Source organism: Pleurodeles waltl, chromosome 3_1 (assembly GCF_031143425.1).
Source record: "Pleurodeles waltl isolate 20211129_DDA chromosome 3_1, aPleWal1.hap1.20221129, whole genome shotgun sequence".
Lineage (NCBI taxonomy): Eukaryota > Metazoa > Chordata > Amphibia > Caudata > Salamandridae > Pleurodeles > Pleurodeles waltl.
Genome location: NC_090440.1, coordinates 1,460,680,812 through 1,460,700,691, shown reverse-complemented (window position 1 = coordinate 1,460,700,691; position 19,880 = coordinate 1,460,680,812). Strand labels below are relative to the sequence as shown.

The window sequence follows — 19,880 nt, the reverse complement described above, 5'->3', positions numbered from 1 at the left end:
ATTTACATTTTGCAAACTTGGGGGTTACTGAGACAGCCCTTTGGCCAGTGTCTGGAGCTCTGACTAGGTGAGTCATCCACTTGTGGTTCGTGGAGCTTCCACTGTGGACTTGTCCAGCCTAGTAGGCAGAACTTTATTTTTGGAGGGGCGTGGCCCCAATAAAAACAACTGCATAAATAGAGTACTCGATAGAGGCGTTCAGGATACTCTTCTCAGAATGTTTTTTTCTTAAAAACACTTTAATATGGCAAACGTTTGAAGAATGGATTACATTTTCTGGCACTTCTATTTTATTTTAATTTTTCTGCATGGGAAATATTTGTAAAATGGTTACGAAGTAGTGCAATTTAAAACAAAACGGATCAGCAAGAGTGGTCATAGCCATGGGGTTGATGATTCTCACCAAGGACTTTTTCTAGGAACTTTCTGGCAAATATATTAAAGTACACCAGAAGGGTAGTTCAGCCAAAGCCTAACGGGTTTCGAAGACAACTTTTCGGAGAGCTTGGGGCATTTTCCTTCAGGACTCTGGTAAAATAGGGCCTCATTTACAAGAATCTGACGCATCTGCTCCGATGCGTCAGATTTCTTGCGCTGCTCTACGACCCTCTAACAATGCCATGGATGTGCTGTATTTCCAATACAGAGCCATGGCGCACATTTTCACAGATGCGTCAAAAATTCTGGTTCATCTGTGGCTCTAACCGTACACATTGCTGGACTAGTGTCAAAAAAATTACGCTACACCAGCAATGCCAGGGGGCCCCCATTGGAAAAATCCCTGCATCAGTTTTACACCTTCTCTGAGCAGGTTGTAAAATTCTAAAGCAGTGAAGTTGCAGAATGACGCAGCAAAATGTTGTACATTTCTGATAAGCACCCTGATAGTAATAATGGTAATAATGGTAACAATCAACAGGGCTAAAATACCTTTCATGGACAGTGCCAATGCTTTGCAGCAAGGTTGTCAGAAATATACTTTACAATACAGCAGCATGACTAAATATTTAGTGTGGCTTATTTCCTCTTTATGAAGCATACAAAAGCTTCTCAGCAGGGCATCATAATTATACTGGACAGTACCAACTCTTCACAGTACTGCTAATATTCTTTTATTGGTCAAAACAAACATGTCTCAGCAGGCAAATCATAGTTTGTGTATAGAATATACTAACATTTCATAGCAGAGCTACCATACATTTCATGGGCAGGACAGATACTTTCATTAAGCCTGCAATGTGTGCATTATAGTAAAACTATTTCTTCACAAGGCTGCTAGGTCTTTACTTAAAAGTGTGCAAAGGGCTCACTGAACAATGCTAGAACGTACTAGATGAGCTGTTATACTGCACATAGGCAGTATCTACCTATTTTAGCAAGGCTGCAATACATTTCTCAATCCATAATAATACTTAGCAAAGAATGCTGCACATTTATATAAAAATACAAACATTTCTGATCAGAGATGCTATGCATTTAATGAACCAGTGCCCATACTTCTGGGCTGGCTGCTGTACTTGGACAGCAACAACAATTCTTAGCAACCTCATCATAATTTTATTTTAAAAACGTAATGGCCCTTGTCATAACGTAAAGTCAGCCATCATTAATAGCCCTTAGGGGCATATTTATGAGCACCTAGCGCCACCTTGCGCCACATTAGCATTTTTTTTTTTAACTCTAATATGGCTTTAGGTTGGTAAAAACCCTGTGCCATATTTACAAAGTGATGCAATGCACGCATTGCACCACTTTGTAAACCCTTGCGCCACATTATGCATGCACCAGGTATAATGTATGCAAGGGGAGCGTTCCAGTGGTAGGAGACCCAGAAAAATGGAGCAGTGGAATTTATGAGATTCCACTGCACCATTTGTAGCGTCATTTTTAACATCTGCCTAAGGCAGGCGTTAAAATGAGGCTCCCATTTATCCCATTTTATTTTCAATGGGCCTCCTTTCACTTTCCAGGATTAGCATCAAAACTTTTGGCGCTAATCTGGCAAAGGGCCAAACTAGCATCAAAATGTTTGACGCTAGTTCCCTATCATGCACCATGGTGCACCATATCATAATTACGGCACACACATGGTGGTGTTAGGGGGGGAAGGTGCAAGAAAAGTGGCGCATCATGGCATGATGCGCCACTTTTCATAAATATGGCCCTTAGTTTCTGATGTGTTTCATTTAGGGGCATATTTATGAAAAATGACACACAACTGCGCTAGCGCCTTATTTAAGAAATGACATATAATGGTGCTAGGGAATGGTTAGCGTGAAAAAAACTGACGCTAAAACCTGCGACATGCCCTAAGAAAAAATTACGCTAATGCTGCAAAAGTAGTGCTAGACCGTTTTGTGGCATGTAAACATGTCGCAAAAGGGTTAGCACCATTTGTTTACAGCATTAGCATCAAAACAAAACGCACAAGCAGGAAAGAGTGCAATTGCAAGAAAAGATGATTTTATATGGCCAGGAAGGACCTCATGGAGACCCCATTCATCCAAGTACCAGCCAGGAGGGTCCAGAAAAATCCCAGGAGAAGGAGAAGAGAAAGCGCAAGAGCCGCTTTAGTGAGGAGGAGCATGACATCCTGGTCAGAGAGGTGACTGAGCACCAACACCAGCTCTTTGTCACCTCCAAATTGCCAGTTAGTAGGAGAGATGCAATATGGCTGCAAATAGTGGACAAAATCTACTGCGTTGCAGAGGTGAAGAGGACTTTCAGCTGCCCTGAGACATGCCACATGAGAAAAATCTGCCCTAAAGATTTAAACCTATGGAACACACCCATACAGGGTGAACCCAGAGCTACTCAGAGACAACCATAAGCACCATATGGGAATGACCACAAAATAAAAAACATACACCAGATTGTGCATGTCTGTGAACATCATGTATGCAGCTGTACAAGTAGCTGCAATCTCACCATCTGACAAAATAGAGGGCCAGATTAAACAGAATATGATGGATGCGTGCTGCTGTGTCAAATTAGGTAGCATCACGCACCGCCATTTTAAAAAGCAGGGATGAGCTATATACATAAGAACACAGCGCAACCCTGTGTACCACCCTGCGCAAGTGGAAATTAACCATTGTGCGCCAACGCAGCCACCCTTCCACCATTGTGCAAGGATGGCTGTGTTGAGGGGGAGATTGTTTTGTGCAGGAAGGAACACTTTCCTACACAACAACAAAAAGGCGATTTTCTCTTACTATGTATGCTGCAGAAAAAAAAATATATCTAGTAGACATGTAAGCATTACTCCTAGAATTTTGCCATGCTAAACCCACCCCAGGACTGGTGTTAGATATTGGCACAGCGTCCGGTTCACAATTAGACCTAAATCTGAGGCAGTGTCAAAACGCAATGGGTGTTGCTGTGGCACACCCATAGCAACACCCATTGCACACACCTTCCACACAAAGTGCTGCGTGTCAAGGGGCCATATATACAAGGTGGTGTCTAGGCACAAAAAGTGGCTTTATGCCACCTTGTAAATACAGCACAAGCCAATCCGCCACCTGAACCTCACGAAAAGTGACACTCGGGTGGCGCTTGGGGCACCTCGATATGCCCCAAAATACCTAGTGAGCTTGACCCATTTGTGATGCACAATGCTACACATAAGTACAACTACAACCATGGGTCAGTAACATGTCACTGAGCCTCCAGTGGCAAATAAATAATGTCCCATGTCAACAGCCAAAACAATTGAATATTGATTTTACACTATTTCACTGCAGAGGATGATGGCGTACCTCCTGCCGGCCTGCCTGTCCTGGATTTTGCAGATGACATGGTTGACCAGCTGCCGACCATCAATGAACAGACTCTCCAGGATGTCCTTAGATCACTCTAGACCCCACCTCCAGTCGCAGGGAGGACACACAGCGTTGCAGGGTCTCCACATGAACCACCCAGCTACCAACACACCCCAAACAGCCAGTACACACACAGCCCTCGACCCTGAGCACCCAGATATCAGCTTTCAGAGGACAGTGGTAGGAGTCCAGCGGGATCTGGCCACACAGGTACGGGAGGGTTGTAGACCATGGCAGGCAGCCGAGAGGGAGTGTGGACCTGCCTCAATCAAAATAAGGACAACTCAGAGGCACCCACTTCCCACTATCTAGAATCCAGCAGCCTCTGGCCAACATAGCTGCTGTCATGAAGCAGAGGTCTGCCCTCCCAAACTGGCAGCAGCATAACAGACAACCTGCTGGGGTTTATGCAGAATACCCTGGAGTCCACATAGCAGGAAGTGGCCTCCCTCAGGGAAAACATGGTTGCCTACCACCATGATGTTGCAGCAGTGTTGAAAAATCAGCACTTCCTCCTTGCTGCAGTGATGCCTTATATGTTCCCACAAATTGCAGCTGCCGGGACCTTTGACTCCACATCTCTATCCCCTTAAGTGTGTGTGGCCCCCTCTACCTCTCCAACAGCAACAGCCATGGCACAGGAAGAACCACAGACATCAGAGGATGAAGATGTGGTAGGAATAACATTCACAAGGAAGAGCACCTGTAGCACCAGTCTGTGCCACATGGACAGTTTCTCCTTAGTTCTGGGCTTAAGATCATGCCAGTGTTGTGCCAGTAGGAAATGTACCCTCTTCACCTAACCTCTGTTGATTTGTCTGCTATGTACTGTCATTGTCTCGTTCATACCAATTGGCAATGTTTTTAATTCCTCACTAATGCACAGTACTCAGTACTCCTAAGCATGTCTCATGGCATGTCCGTCAACTTTGTGCTCTGATTGTGCTACATACAGCTAACGTTCACTCATGGGGTCTGTGAACTGGACATTGTATAGAATTCACAAATACAATTGCACCTGTAAATAAAGCACCTTGTACACATGTAGCATTTATGTGTCTACCATGATCCATCTACTCAGCTAAAAGATAGCATTGTTTCAATCCATGTCAATGTGTACAGAATATCAGCACAAGTGCATGACTGTCAGACACAAAACCACACACTAGGATCCTAACATGAGATAGGTGAATGATGGTGTTATCGACTACAACCAACCTACTGAGTATCCTACATGAATTTTGAACATATATCCTTTGAAGTAGACATACAGCATGTATGGCTCTGAACCAAGTGAATGGTAATTTACCGAGATGGGAGTACCAGTACAACTTATTTGTGTGGTACAGGAGAAGCTAACCTTATCAGTGATGGCCACTTGTCAGTGTTGCAGGATACAGGTGTCGTGTTGTCAGATGTGACACACTTGCCATCAATGAAATTGCAGGACCACACCAACGACAGGTGAAGTACCATATTTACCTGTCCAAGATAAAGTATACATACACATTTTGAATGGCTGGAACACTGTATGGCAAATGCATGCACTAGTTGTCTGTATGTAGCAGCCAATCTGACAGCTCCTTGGTCATAGGGGATTCACATGGCAATCCTTGGAAATCAAGACCCTAGGTAATTCCGCCAACTTGGCCAGTGCACTCATGAGAACCCGCAGACAATCAACTTACAAATTATTAAGAAAAATAGGATTTATTGTAAAACCCTATACCTACAACTAACCTAAAAACGACCCTATGTTAAACTAACCTATACTAACTTGACCTAACTAACAACTTCACCTATCTAATCTATTCTAAACTTATCTTACACAAGTAACACCACACTCTAAACATTGCCCCCCATCCCTCTTAAGAGACAAGATACACAAATACCCCAATATGACCCCCACCCAACCCCCGCCAATAAAACAATGAAGAACCCCCCCACTATACTTGACCTAATCTATGCCTACCCTACACAAACCTAATACTTCCCATCTAAAACCCAATCTAAAACTATGTAAAACAGGAAAAGGGAGGGGAAAGAACTGGGAGGGGGTAGAGCAATATAAATTCATTTCTTCATTTTCTTTAGATTCTTTTTGATGTACCACAACATCCTCTGGTACTCTGCACTCTCCTCCAATTTGTCAAGTCTGGCTAAAATCTTGGCCATGTCCTGTCTCATGTCTAGCTCAGATTGGCTTGCAACAACTGCAGCAGGTGGCTGAACAGGTGCCTGGCTCCTGACAGGTGCAGCCGACGTGGAGGGTCTTGGACATGCTGAGGCCCCCTGCATCCCTGATGTTTTTCCAACAGTGTCCTTGTGTGGCTGTGGCTGCTATGGAGGTCCACCATGTGCAAACGCATGCCATTCCCCAGATGGCTTCTCAGTGTGAAACCTACTTCTCATTCAGAGGTATCCTGCTTCCACCTCCATTATGTGCCGGTAGCATTCGGCCCTCTTATTAAAAGCGTGCCTCTGGTCTGGCGCCATATTGGCAACTGAAATATGAGGAGAAACAACCATCAGTTTCAGCATCGGGTGGAGGTTGAACAGACATATTATGTACACTGCAACTGCAGATAACGCATACAGTCCACCACACATTCCTCAACAATGACTTACTCCTCATCCATGACTATTTCCTACCAGCCATCTACAGTTTCATGTACATGTCACTGGGATGACGGCTATCCATTGTTAACCAACAGGACCCAGAGCTAAGTGGACAAAACTGTCCGTTATCAACTTTTGTGTCATCAAACTTGTGAGGATCACATGCCCCATAAGTCTGGATTTCCTGTGTCTCTGTGGATAAGGGGGGCTGTGCATGCAATCTATCACCTCAACACACTTGGTGAAACATCTAGGCTTGCCCAGTCATCATGGATGCAATGTGGGGGCCGTATGAGAAAGGGGTCTGGAAACTTCCCACCGGCTATTCTAGGGATTGGTAAATCATCAGTCATGTGTCCTGGTGTACGACGTGGCCTGAGGATACATTAGAAGGGGGTACGCCTTTGCTCATGTTGTGACCACATGTACAACTGATGCAGTGTCCCCAGAAAGTTTGGCCAAAGCCTGACCTGCACATCAAACTTGTCTAAATATTATAGAACTAAAGCCCCCATCCCTGTGCTATGTTTTGCCACATGTGTTAACCTGCACACACATGGTGGTTGTATGGGTGCCCTGAGGCCCACAGTGAGTTTGCCACTGCACTGGGTGCTGCAACAGTATCCTGATACATTGTACATCATTTGCACATGCATCAGACATCATCAATGTACTAGGTACGCACACAGCATTCACATCATATGCATTAGTGACACGACCTACATCACTCACGAATATCATGGTGGCAGGGCCATGTTGTGAAAACTGCTCAGATCTGGCATGGGAAGAATCATAGACTTTACCACAACAATCTGGAGCTGAGTTGCCTACTAAATGTGTACACTGCTGACTGTTGTGCAGCACAATATGGGTCCTGGCAGTATTACAACCTCAATATATATCTGAAGGGTACTGAGGCACATGTGGTGCATGTGTCTCCTACTTAAGCCCCCTAGAGACCTTTGAAGATATAACCCACATCTTTACCATCTTGTCAGTAAGTGTAAGCTATGTGTGGCACACAGTGCTGACAACAGTGCTGTGAGAAAGTGATTGTCAACTGGCATGCTATATACTTTAATAGCTGCCCTGACTCCTTTCATGGTAGACATCAATGAACTTGTGGCCAACCATTACAATTCCTAAAACACACAATTCCTTGTCAGAACACGTTGCCCCTTGTGCTACAAGCAAGCCATTCTCATTGCACAACATTCCAATCGACATGACGTCACCATCCATTCTACAATGATATCATATCATTGGTCAGGCAAAACCATATTTCATAGCATTCCACACTTCAGACTGACTCACACCAAACCCTTGATTGGCACACATGACGCACAAGATGAGACTTACTGGCTCCATTGGGGTCTTCAAATTGGGTCACTTCACTAATGGTGTTGGGCCGAGTTCCACCTGCAAGACATGAATGAAAAACATTGCTTAGTGTAATTTGTACATATCAGTTAATGGACACCATTGTTCATTATCAACATGTTAGGCTGAGAGAGTAAGTCATTCTAGTGGTAGATCGGAGCAACTGACACACATTTATGATCAGCCAATCACACACAGGCCCTCATTATGACATTGGCGGTAAGTACCGCTTACCGCCATGCTGACTTCTGCCAACATACCGCAGCGGATCACCGCTACCCATATTATGACACACACATAGCAATCCGTCACTATACAGCCACACACACAAGTCCGCCAGCCCAAAGGTCAGTGATAAACTGGCGGTAGGAAAACCCACACCGTTATGCCAACAGAACTAGGCCCACAACATTATGACCCACGAACCACCGCGGCAGACATTCAATGGCACTCCAAATATACACACACATGCAAAACTACACCACATTGGACTATTCAAAATGCACACACCTGACACACATACACAAACCACACCCACACAACTATAAAACACACACCCACAATACCCACAACCCTTTACGACTACAAACAAGTGCCACAAGAGAGATAGCAAGACCATAGACAAGACCACAGCCACACACCACCATCACCTATACACCATCCACACACCTTACATCACACACCCCAACACACCACCCCACATACCCTCACCCACACCACTCACACTACACCCATGGCATCACAACGACACCCCAGATTCTCTGACAAGGAGCTGAGGGTCATGGTGGAGGAAATCATCCAGGTAGAGCCACAGCTATTCGGATCACAGGTGCAGCAGATATCCATTGCTAGGAAGATGGAGCTATGGCGGAGAATCGTGGACAAGAGCAACACAGTGAGACAGTACCGCAGAACAAGGGATGACACCAGGAAGAGGTGGAGCGATCTACGGGGGAAGGTGCATTCCACAGCAGCAAGACACCAAATAGCTGTACAGAGGACTGGCGGTGGACCCTCACCTCCTCCCCCACAACTAACAACATGGGAGGAGCAAGTCTTGGCAGCCATGCATCCTGAGGGCCTGACAGGAGTAGGAGGAGGACTGGACTCTGGTAAGTCAAATCTCTATTACTATCACCCCCCCTACCTGCATGCCATCACAAAACCCCACACTTACCCTCATTCCATCACTTCTCCACCTCCCACATACCCCACAATCACAACCCACTCAACCCAATACCAAGCCCTGCATGTAACACCAATGCATGGACACGCCTCACAGACCTGCATGGACACCTATCACCATTGGATGCACACTGGAGAGAATCACCTAGCCCACCAAATAGCAACTCACACAAAGCAAAGCTGCCAGGGCAATAACAACCTTAGAGGGCAACACACCCATGCATAAGATGTCATACGCAGAAACAATAACAGTTCATTTACATCCCCACAGGTCCCCTAGCCATCGTCACCAGAGAGGAGGTGCCAGCAACATCCAGCCCCCCCCAGAAGAGGCCCACAGTGATGACAGCAGCTCTGGAAGCCTGGATCTGGATGACCAACCTGGCCCATCAGGGATCTCTGGACAGTCGGTTACCCAGGCACAGTCCCATACCACCACAGAGTCTCCCCCCTCAGGAAACACCACCACAGTATCCACCCAGCGGGCCCATACCTCTGTCCCCAGGACACGTCAATCAGCAGAGTGTCCACCACTACAGGGACCCCAGGCCACCCCTCAAACACAGGCCGATCAGGGACCTGGGGTCAGTGGCAGTGGGTACACGGTTCAGGGGACAGAGGCACAGGACAACAGGAAAGCTGGTAGGACTGCTGTGCAACACGGGGAGGACAGGCCCAGGGAACCGACTCTCCAGAAGGCACTCACCAAGATCCTGCGAGCATACCACCATTCCCAGGAGACAATGGGTCAGATACTGGACAAGTTGCAGGAGAACCATCAGCTGCAGGAGGGACAGTACCTGGGGATCAGGGAGGACTTGAAGTCCAGTAACACCACCCTTGTCTTCATTGCAGGGGTGCTGGCAGACATGGGCAACACTATGAGGGAGGCAGTGGCACCCCACTGGGCTCCTACCACTAACCAAACCGATGACCAGCCCTCCACCTCTGTTGCCGCTAGTGGACAGGATGCCCGGCCACAGGACCAACAGGCCACCAGCACCCCTCCCCCTGCAGAAGGAGAACCACTCCACAAACGGTCCCTGAGATCCAGGCAGAAGCCAGAGATTATCGCAAAGATCCCTGCCAGGAAAAAAGACTCTCCTGATTGTCACCCTTGTGTCCCACCATGTCCACCTTGAACTGCCATTGCTCCACTTCCTATGCCCCCTTGGACAATGCACCTGTGATCCACATAGACTGGACTCTATCCTGGACTTTCCTCCACCATCAACCCAGACCATTGCACATCACCCTCTACTTATTAGCACTTAAATAAACACAATTTGAAAAAGTATGGAGCATGTCAAATGATTGAACTATGTATTCGTTTACCAAGGTATAAACACTGCAATACAACTGTAAAGTAATATATACATAGGAATGACCTGTAGTTGGCGGCAGTCAACACACCAGGAGCGATAGTGGGGCACAAATATCTGCAAATAGAGATGCCAAGGGGTACAATGAGTGGCCATAGAAGTGGGAAAATCAGCCTGCCAGTGACAATGTCAAACACCAAACAGTCATTTAAATTTGAAGTTACACTGTCTTACCTGTGTGTCATTGAAACTATTGTTGAATTATTGCACTTCTGTTGACCTCATCCTCAACCTCCTCATCTTCACTGTCCACAGGGTCCACTGCTGTCACATGGCCATCTCCAGCCTCATCCTCCTGCAGAAAAGGCACCTGACGTTATAAGGCAATGTTGTGCAATATACAGCATGACACGATGACGTGGGAGACCTTCCTGGGTGAGTAGCACAGGGAACCACCTGTCAGATGGAGGCAACAAAACCTAGCCTTCAGGAGGCCGAATGTCCTCTCTATGATTTTTCTTGTTCGCCCATGTGCCTCATTGTAACGTTCCTCTGCCCTTGTCCTGAGATTCCTCACAGGGGTCAGTAGCCATGAGAGGTTGGGGTAACCAGAGTCACCTGCAAATATCAAGGGACAACTGTTAGCCACACACTCACCCTTAGGGCCCACACCATACCCATACACCAACATCCACTGGGTGGGAACCAGGGCTCACCTATTAGCCACACCCTGTGCCTCTGGAGTTGAGCCATCACACATGGGGTGCTGCTATTCCTCATGATAAAGGCATCATGCACAGACTCTGGATACTTAGCATTGACATGGGAGATGTACTGGTCCACCAGGCACACTATCTGCACATTCATAGAGTGAAAGATCTTTTGATTTCTGAACACCTGTTCATTTCTCCGGGGTTGGGGGACAAATGCAATATGTGTACCATCAATAGCCCCAATAATGTTGGGGATATGTCAAATTGCATAGAAATCTGCTTTCACTGTGGCCAGATCCTCTACCTGGGGGAAAACGATGTAGCTGCGCATGTGTTTAATCAGGGCAGACAACACTCTGGTCAGCACTATTGAGAACATTTGCTGTGACATTCCTGCTGTCAAGCCCACTGTCACTTGGAAAGAACCAGTTGCCAAGAAATGGAGCACTGATAGCACTTGCACAAGAGGGGGGATCCCGGTGGGGTGACGGATAGCAGATATCAGGTCAGGCTCTAATTGGGCACACAACTCTGTGATTGTGGCTCTGTCCAGTCTATAGGTGAGAAAAATGTGCCTGTCCTCCATTGTTGCCAAGTCCACCAGTGGCCTGCACACAAGGGGATGTCTCCATCACCTATTCATCCATAGCGGTTGCAATCTAGGGGGCAAAACGGTGAGCAGCTGGTCAGTATCCCATATTTCCAAACACTACACTTCATTGCATGTTGTGACTGTAAAGTATATTGTTGGATAGGCCCAAATGGTGCTTATGTGTATTGTGACGCAGTTAGGTGCCATGGCCTGCCCTGACCCCTGAAATGGCATCCGCCTGTCCTGTTAGGAGGGACATATGGAAATTAGGTAATTCCGCAGATGTTGTGCGCCGTTGAGGGAGTTGTTCGAAAACGACTGTGCAACTCCTCATTGGTTAACATTGGGCCCTATGGGTCACAGTGGCCAATGGTGATGTACGCCGGTGGAGACGATACGCACCACCGCGGACGTGACTGCCATTTTCTATCTGTTCACTCACTTGCTACCTGACCTTCAACCGGAGAGGACCTACACTGCATGTGCTGCTGTGACCTGTGTCTGGAACCTACCATGGCTCGTGTCAGTGGGAAAAGGGCCCCTGCCTTCACCACGGTGGAGTTGGAGTGACTGGTGGATGGGGTCCTACCCCATTACCGAATGCTTTATGGGCCTCCAGACCAACAGGTGAGTACACTGTAAGCACGATGCATGGGGCATGACTGCATGGAGTGGTGTGTGTGAAGGCCTCATGTGGGGGTGTTGGTGGAAGGGCACTGGGCAGTGTGCTGCATGTATGGTGGGCCATGTCTGTGCGTAAGGGTATGTGAGGGCAATGATGGGCCATGAGAGTAACAGGCAGGATGGTACCTTTTCCTATGTGTATTTCTCTGCAGGTCAGCGCCCATCAGAAAAAGGGTATATAGCGTGCCATTGCCAAGGACGTGCGGATCCTGGGGGTCTATGGCAGGCGGAGCACCCACTGTCGCAAACGATGGGAGGACCTGAGACGCTGGGCACGGAAGACTATAGAGGCCCAGCTGGGGATGTCTTCCCAATGAGGAAGGGGTGTCCGTCGAGCCCTGACCCCCCTGATGTCCTGCATACTGGTGGTGGCCTACCCTGAGCTGGATGGGCTCTTGGGGGCATCACAGCAGCCACAAGGGGGTGAGTACAGTGGCCCAATTAATACTTGAGCATGGTGGAGTGGCATCCAGGTGGGGGATGTGGGCCTGTGGGTGCCCCTAGGCCAGGCTGGACATTGCAGGGTAGGTCCCATGTTGGGCAGGGTCCTGATGTAAAATACCTCCAACCAATCTAGTAGGCATCCACTACTGGGCAGGGGTCTGTGGGTCTCAGGTATGCTGCAATTGGTGGTAGGTGTCCATGTCCATGGGCTGGTGGCTAGCATTGTGACTTTTAGTGCATTGCCTAGTGCGTAGGGCTGTTCCCTGTGTGAGTGTGCTGTGTATGCCAACGGTGGTGTTGTTGCCGCCATTGACCAAGGTTATCCTTTGTCTCTGCCCCCCTTTTTGTTTTGACACCCTGTCCTTATGTGCATTAGCATCATCTGGCGGAGGAGCAGAGGCACCTGCGACGGGGAGAGCTGTATCTCACAGGGCACAAGAGGCTGAATCCGCCGACAGTGAGGGCACCAGTGGGACGGAGGACGAGGGGAGCACCACAGCGGAGACTGGAGGGGACAGTTTGAACAGTGACACCTCCTCCGATGGAAGCTCCCTGGTGGTGGCGGACACCTCTGTGCCCACCTCAACTACAGGTACAGCCGACACCCCACACCAGCACTGCCCTCCCAGCAGACCGTCAGCATGTTTCCCGTGCCCGCTCACCCAGGAGGGTGGGAATCTCCTTCGCCCCAGGCACCTCAGGCCCTGCCCCAGTTAGCCCTGCTGCCCTGAGTGAAGAGGCTATTGACCTCCTGCGATCCATCTCTGTACAGCAGTCAACCATTGTGAATGTCATTGAGGGGCTGGCAGCCCATTTGTAATTTCTGGAGGGCATTCACTTTGGCATGGCGGCCCAACAGAGATCAATCCAGGCTCTCTCCTCCTCCCTGATGGCAGCCATTGTCCCTGTTTCCAGCCTCCCTCCTCTAATTTCCTCTACCCAATCCCAATCCTATTCCCCTTAACCCCATCCTATCCCAAGCACACAGACAGACCAGCATGCACACAAGACAACACACAGGAGTGGTTCAGGCAAACACAAGCACCACACATCATCCCACAGGCACTCACACAAACACCATCCAGAATCAGACATTCCAACATCCACTGCCTCCACTGTGTCCCCCTCCTCCTCATCATCCACCTCCCTCTCAGTAGCGTCTACACTCACCTGCATGCACTACATCCTCATCCACTACCACCATCACGCCTATCACTACACGCCCCTCACTGGCAGTCACCACCCCCACATCCATGCACACGTCCCCTGTGTCCTCTCCCACTGTGTCTGTGCCCCCTCCTCCCAAAGTACACAAATGCAAGCACTCAGACACCCAACAGCCATACACCTCACAACAGCATCCAGCCCATGCACCTGCACCCAAAATCAGCAGTCACCTCCTACAACCACTTCCACTTTCTCTACTCCCAAACCTTCACCCTCTTCCCGCCCTAATGTCCCTAAGTAGCTTTTCCTCTCCACAGTTGACCTCTTCCCTACCACTACCCCACCCCCCGTCCTTCACGTTGGGCCAGGGTTGGCAGAACCCAGACGAGAACCTCAGCCACCCAGTCCACGGCCACAGTAGTGTCGACAGCTACTGCAGGTGGGAGAGGATCCCGGGCACCAGGCAGCCACACTGAAAGGGTGCCTGCACCAGCAGCGTCTGGGAAGGGCAAGGATGCACCACCAGCTGTGTCTAGGAAAGGAAAGGAGGCACCACCAGCTGCGTCTAGGAAGGGCAAGGAGGCACCCCAGGCTGCTACAGGGAAGGCCAAGGAAAGGAGGCACCACTAGCTGCTACAGGGAAGGGCAGGGAGGTACCCCCAGCTGCTAAGGGGAAGGGCAAGGGGCAATCCCCGGCTGCTGACAGGAAGGGCAAGGGGCCTGCACCAGCAGCCAAAAAGGACAAGAGGCCTGGTGCTGGGACTCAGTCGGGGCCCCCACCAACAACCATGTTGGTTCAGCCGTCCTAAGCTGTAGGGGAAGGGCTGGAGTGTCCCCCCACCACTGCCAGCACCGCTACCAGCACCGCCACCAGCAGCAGCAGCCCCAGAGGGCAGCAGTCTGAGGCTGCATGGGAAGGGCTGGAGCCTCCCCCCCCACTGCCAGCACCGCCACCAGCACCACTGCCAGCACCGCCACCAGCAGCAGCCCCAGTGGGCAGCTGTCCGAGGCTGCAGGGGAAGGGCTGGAGCCAACCCCCACCACGACCAGCACCGACACCTGCACCGCCACCAGCAGCAGCTGCCCCAGTGGGCAGCTGTCCGAGGCTGCAGGGGAAGGGCTGGAGCCTCCCCCCAGCACTGCCAGCACCAACACTTGCACCAACACTTGCACCACCACTACCACCGACACCTGCACCTCCACCAGCAGCAGTAGCCCCAGTGGGCAGCTGCCCGAGGTTGAAGGGGAAGGGCTGGAGCCTCCCCCCACCACTGCCAGCACCGCCACTAGCAGCAGCAGCCCCAGTGGGCATCCGTCTGAGGATGCAGGGCAAGGGCTGGAGCCTCTCCCCACCACTGCCAGCACCGCCACCTGCACTGCCACTGCCACCAGTGAACATCTGTCACCGCCGGCGAGCAGTGTGTAGTCCTGCATACATGGGCTGTTGTGCATGAGCCCTGCAAATCCTGTGATCTGACACCCAGGTGAGAGACTGTAACCTTGCACTCCCCAAGATCTGCATCACTGGGCACAATGCCCCCTCCAGAACCAGTGGAAGAAGCCATCCACTCACCCCTCCTCCCAGGGTGAGGCACACTGGGCACAATGCCCCCTCCGGAACCAGTGGAGATGCCATCCAATCACCCCATCCTTCCCAGGATGAAGCACACTGGGCACAATGCCCCCTCCAGAACCAGTGGAGATGCCATCCAATCACCCCATCCTTCCCAGGATGAAGCACACTGGGCACAATGCCCCCTCCAGAACCAGTGGAAGAAGCCACCCACTCACCCCATCCTTCCCAGGATGAAACACACTTGGCACAATGCCCCCTCCAGAACCAGTGAAAGAAGCCATCTACCAGAGAGACTGTGGCCTTGCACTCCCCAGTACCAAGCAGTGGGCAAACCACCCACTAGAGAGACTGTGGCCTTGCACTCCCCAGGACCAGGCACAAGGCATGTTGGCCCCTCCAGAGTATGTGGGAAAACCACCCACTTGAGAGACTGTGGCTTTGCACTCCCCAGGACCAAGCAGTGGGCAAACCATCCACTTGAGAGATTGTGGCCATGCACTCCCCAGGACCAAGCAGTGGGCAAACCACCCACTTGAGAGACTGTGACCTTGCACTCCCCAGGACCAAGCAGTGGGCATGTCGCCCCATCCAGGACCAGTGGCGTTATACCATCTTCTGGCTGAGGTGCCCCCCATTCCCTGTCCCCCTGAGGTGCCTGTGTATTTTCAACCTGATGCCCCTGCAGTGTTCTCTCCGTGTTGTTCCAGGAGTGAGGTGGGGCCTTGGCCTATGTGATGTGGCCCTGTGGCCCACGGACATTGAGGACTGGGCAGTGTCCCTACATTTGTAAATATTTATATACGTTTGGATTTTGATGCACTTATTCCTAGTATTTTTTCATATTACACTCACTTTCTTCAAATAATTTTGTCGGGTACGGGGAGAATACGTAATGTTACTGCATCTGTTTGTGTATATGGTATTGGGGGTGGGGGTGTTGCATGTTGCGTGTGTGTGTCACTCTCTTTTTCCTCCTCCCTCCCTTTTGTGCTAGGCAGCAGTACTCACGTGGTCGCCTTCGCCGGCATTGATGTTCATAATGCAGCAGAAGGTAGATGAGCATGGGGAATATGTGCAACTCGGGCTCCATGGCGTTGTGGTTGTTCCCTGAGTCTCCACAGGTGAGTCCTTTGACTTCTGAGATCTGTTTCTGCCAGGATTTTGATGTCATTGGTACCGCCCCGGGAAAGGTGGCGGATAGGCCGGCCATAATAGTGTGGGCGGTACATTGTCTTCCGCCTAGCTGTTGGTGGTTACCGCCGTGGTGCTTGTTCATTCCACCGTGGCGGTCAGTGTGTTAAAGTTGTTGTTTGTTTGAGTGGTTTCCGCCATGGTCATAATTCAATTTTTGTTACTGCCGGCCTGTTGGCGGTATTACTGCAGCTTTATCACTGACCGCCAGGGTTGTAATGAGGGCCATGGTCTCAGATAATGTAGACCTACACACCTACAAACCATCACTGTCCCTGACACTCCTGTGGTGCATCTCACTGCACCATTTATACATGTCATTGCCATGCAGGTGTTTGTTAGTTCTACACCTCCATGACCATGGACTGCATGACACTGTATACGGCATCTGAGGGACATGCAATGGTTGTTGCAGTGCCATCTCACTGTGACACCCAGAGCATTTAAGTCTGCCAGAGATGTTGTAGATATCTACCTCAATGTCACAGCAAACTGACAAACAACTGCCCAGGGGTTGTGTGGGTATTCCAAAGTGTTGAAGAATGCTGTGATACATCCTTGTGTGAAGTAAGTAATATGTGTGTGCCATCACAAGGCACACACACGAACAATAATGCTATGGGAGTTTACTCATGTGAAAATAGTTGTACCTACCTGCACATTGACTGATTGAAATCATGGATGTGTTGCCAATAGTGTGTGGCCAGCCATTGTTGCCATGGTATACCATTATTTGTCAAGGGAGGGATAAGAACATGGGCATTGACATATGCCTCAATATAGACACACTTGCTCTGTGGTTCAAGGATGAATTTGTTGGTGCAGGCTACTGAGTAATGTGCCAGTGATGGTGCCGATGCAGGGCAGCCCCATACTGTCAGTGAGAAGTGGCAGGCCCGTGGAACTAACTCAGCACATGTGTGTGTGTGGTAATAGACATATTTAGGGTGTACGTGATACACAATGTACAGGAAGAGGAAAGTGCTAGTAGTCTGGACAAAGTGCATGGTCAAGCTCCCTTGCATGGCCTTGGCCAATGACACATAGGGGCTACAGTGGTGCAGCACCAATAGGATCACTACAGTCCTTGTGGCCCTTAGTGCACCCTTTACCCCCACCATGTGTGGGCCCAATGAGAATTAAGGCAGAGCTTGATGCAGGTAGTTTCCAACTGCATCTATTTATGTGTAGCTAAATGATGTACTTAGCAGGAGTTGCAACACGACAGATCAGCACGACTTCTGCTGAGTACATGGGGGCCCATCACATACATTTATATACCCTCAGATCACACCTGCTCTCAGCAGCCATTCATGAAATATGGAATTTAGATATTTCAAATTGTTCCGAGTGGCTTATACATTTGCCCCCAAACAGGTTTTGGGACCCAACCCCATATATGATGCATGGCGCAGGCCTCATTTTATGTTGCTCAATACTGAGTTGCCCAATGCCTGCAACACAACACGTTGTAATGGTTGTGTAGGGAAAACGGTACATCTGCCCTGCCTCAGCTTCATTATTGAACATTTGAATGTCAGGCTTAAGGTGGCGCTGAGGCTCTTCTTACAGGTAGCATACGACATGTCCAGGTCCATAACCATGACATGCAGCACTCAACCGTATCTGCAACTGTCATACACATGCAAAAAATGGTCTTTCTATGGAAATGGGATATTAACAGGTGCTCCATCAATCTCAATGCCCAGATGATCTAGCAGATCTTGCTCCTTTGTAATGAAGTCTGCCTTTAGGAGGCTGGCCTGGCTTATAGTGGGTACCTGATGGTACTTACGCCTTACGCCTTTTGCCAGGTCCAGTTATCCCTTATTAGTAGATTAGTAGTGTTCTACCAGCTTAGGCTGATAGAGGTAGCTATAGCTGAGCAGCTTAGGCTGAACTAGGAGACATGCAAAGCTCCTACTATACCACTTATATCATATAGCACTATATCATGAGAATCACAATACTCAGAGTTACTAAAAATAAAGGTACTTTATTTTAGTGACAATGTGCCAAAAATATCTCAGAGGATATACTCCCTTAGGAGGTAAGTAAAATACACAAAATATACAAACAAACCAAAATCAGGTAAGTAAACAGCTAGAAAAGTAGTGCAAGCACTGTAGAATACATTTGGATGCAATAGGCCTAGGGGCAACACAAACCATATACTAAGAAAGTGGAATGTGAACCACTTAGGGACCCCAGGCCTAGTGTAGTGTGTAGAGGGTCTCTGGGAGTGTAAGAAAACACTAAGGGTGTCCAAGATACCCCACTCCAAGACCCTGAAAAGTAGGAGTAAAGTTACCCTACTTCCCCAGAAACACACTAGTTGTGCTAGGAGATTCTGCAAAGACCACACCAGACTGCAAAGCACTGAAGATGGATTCCTGGACCCGAGGACCTGTAAAGGAAGGGACCAAGTCCAAGAGTCATGAAAGTGTCCAGGGGGGCAGGAGCCCACTAAACCCCGGATGAAGGTGCAAAATGGCTGCCTCCAGGGGGAAGAAGCTGAAGATTCTGCAACAACGGAAGATGCCAGGAACATCTCTTTTGCACAGAAGATGTCCCACGGTGTGCTGGAAGATGGAGAGTTGTTTTCACGCAGAAAGACGGCAAACAAGCCTTGCTAGCTGCAAAGGTCACAGTGAAAGAAAATGGGTGCTGCCCGGGCCCAGGAAGGGCCAGGAGGTCGCCCCTTGGAGGAGGAGACAGAGGGGCTGCTCAGCAATACAGAGAGCCCACGCAGGAGCAGGCAGTACCCGCAGAAGTACTTGAACACGGGTTCAAGAAAAATGAGCATGGCAGTCATCTCAACACTATAAAGGAGGGTCCCATGAAGCCGGTGGTCAACTCAGCGAGTTGAGCAATGCAAGAGTGCTGGGGACCTGGGCTGCGCTCTGCATGAAGGATTCCTTGCAAAAGTGCACAGAAGCCCTAGCAGCTGGAGTTCATGCAGTACACAGGAATACTGTCTGGCGTGGGGAGGCAAGGACTTGCCTCCACCAAATTTGGACAGCTGGACCACTGGACTGTCGGGGTCACTCGGATCCAGCTCCTGTGTTCCAACGACCACACTCATCACGATGAGAGGGGACCAGAGGACCGGTGAAGCAGAAGTTTGGTGCCTGCGGCAGCAGGGGAAGATTCCGTCGACTCACAGGAGATTTCTTCTTGGCT

The 19,880-nt window shown here is 49.4% G+C and overlaps 1 protein-coding gene across 1 annotated transcript in view; it reads left to right on the top strand.

The window, feature by feature from the left end:
- The window catches only part of TMEM163 (transmembrane protein 163), an 884,981-nt gene that overhangs the window by 785,039 nt on the left and 80,062 nt on the right, over positions 1–19,880 (top strand). The gene's annotated exons all lie outside the window — the stretch shown is intronic.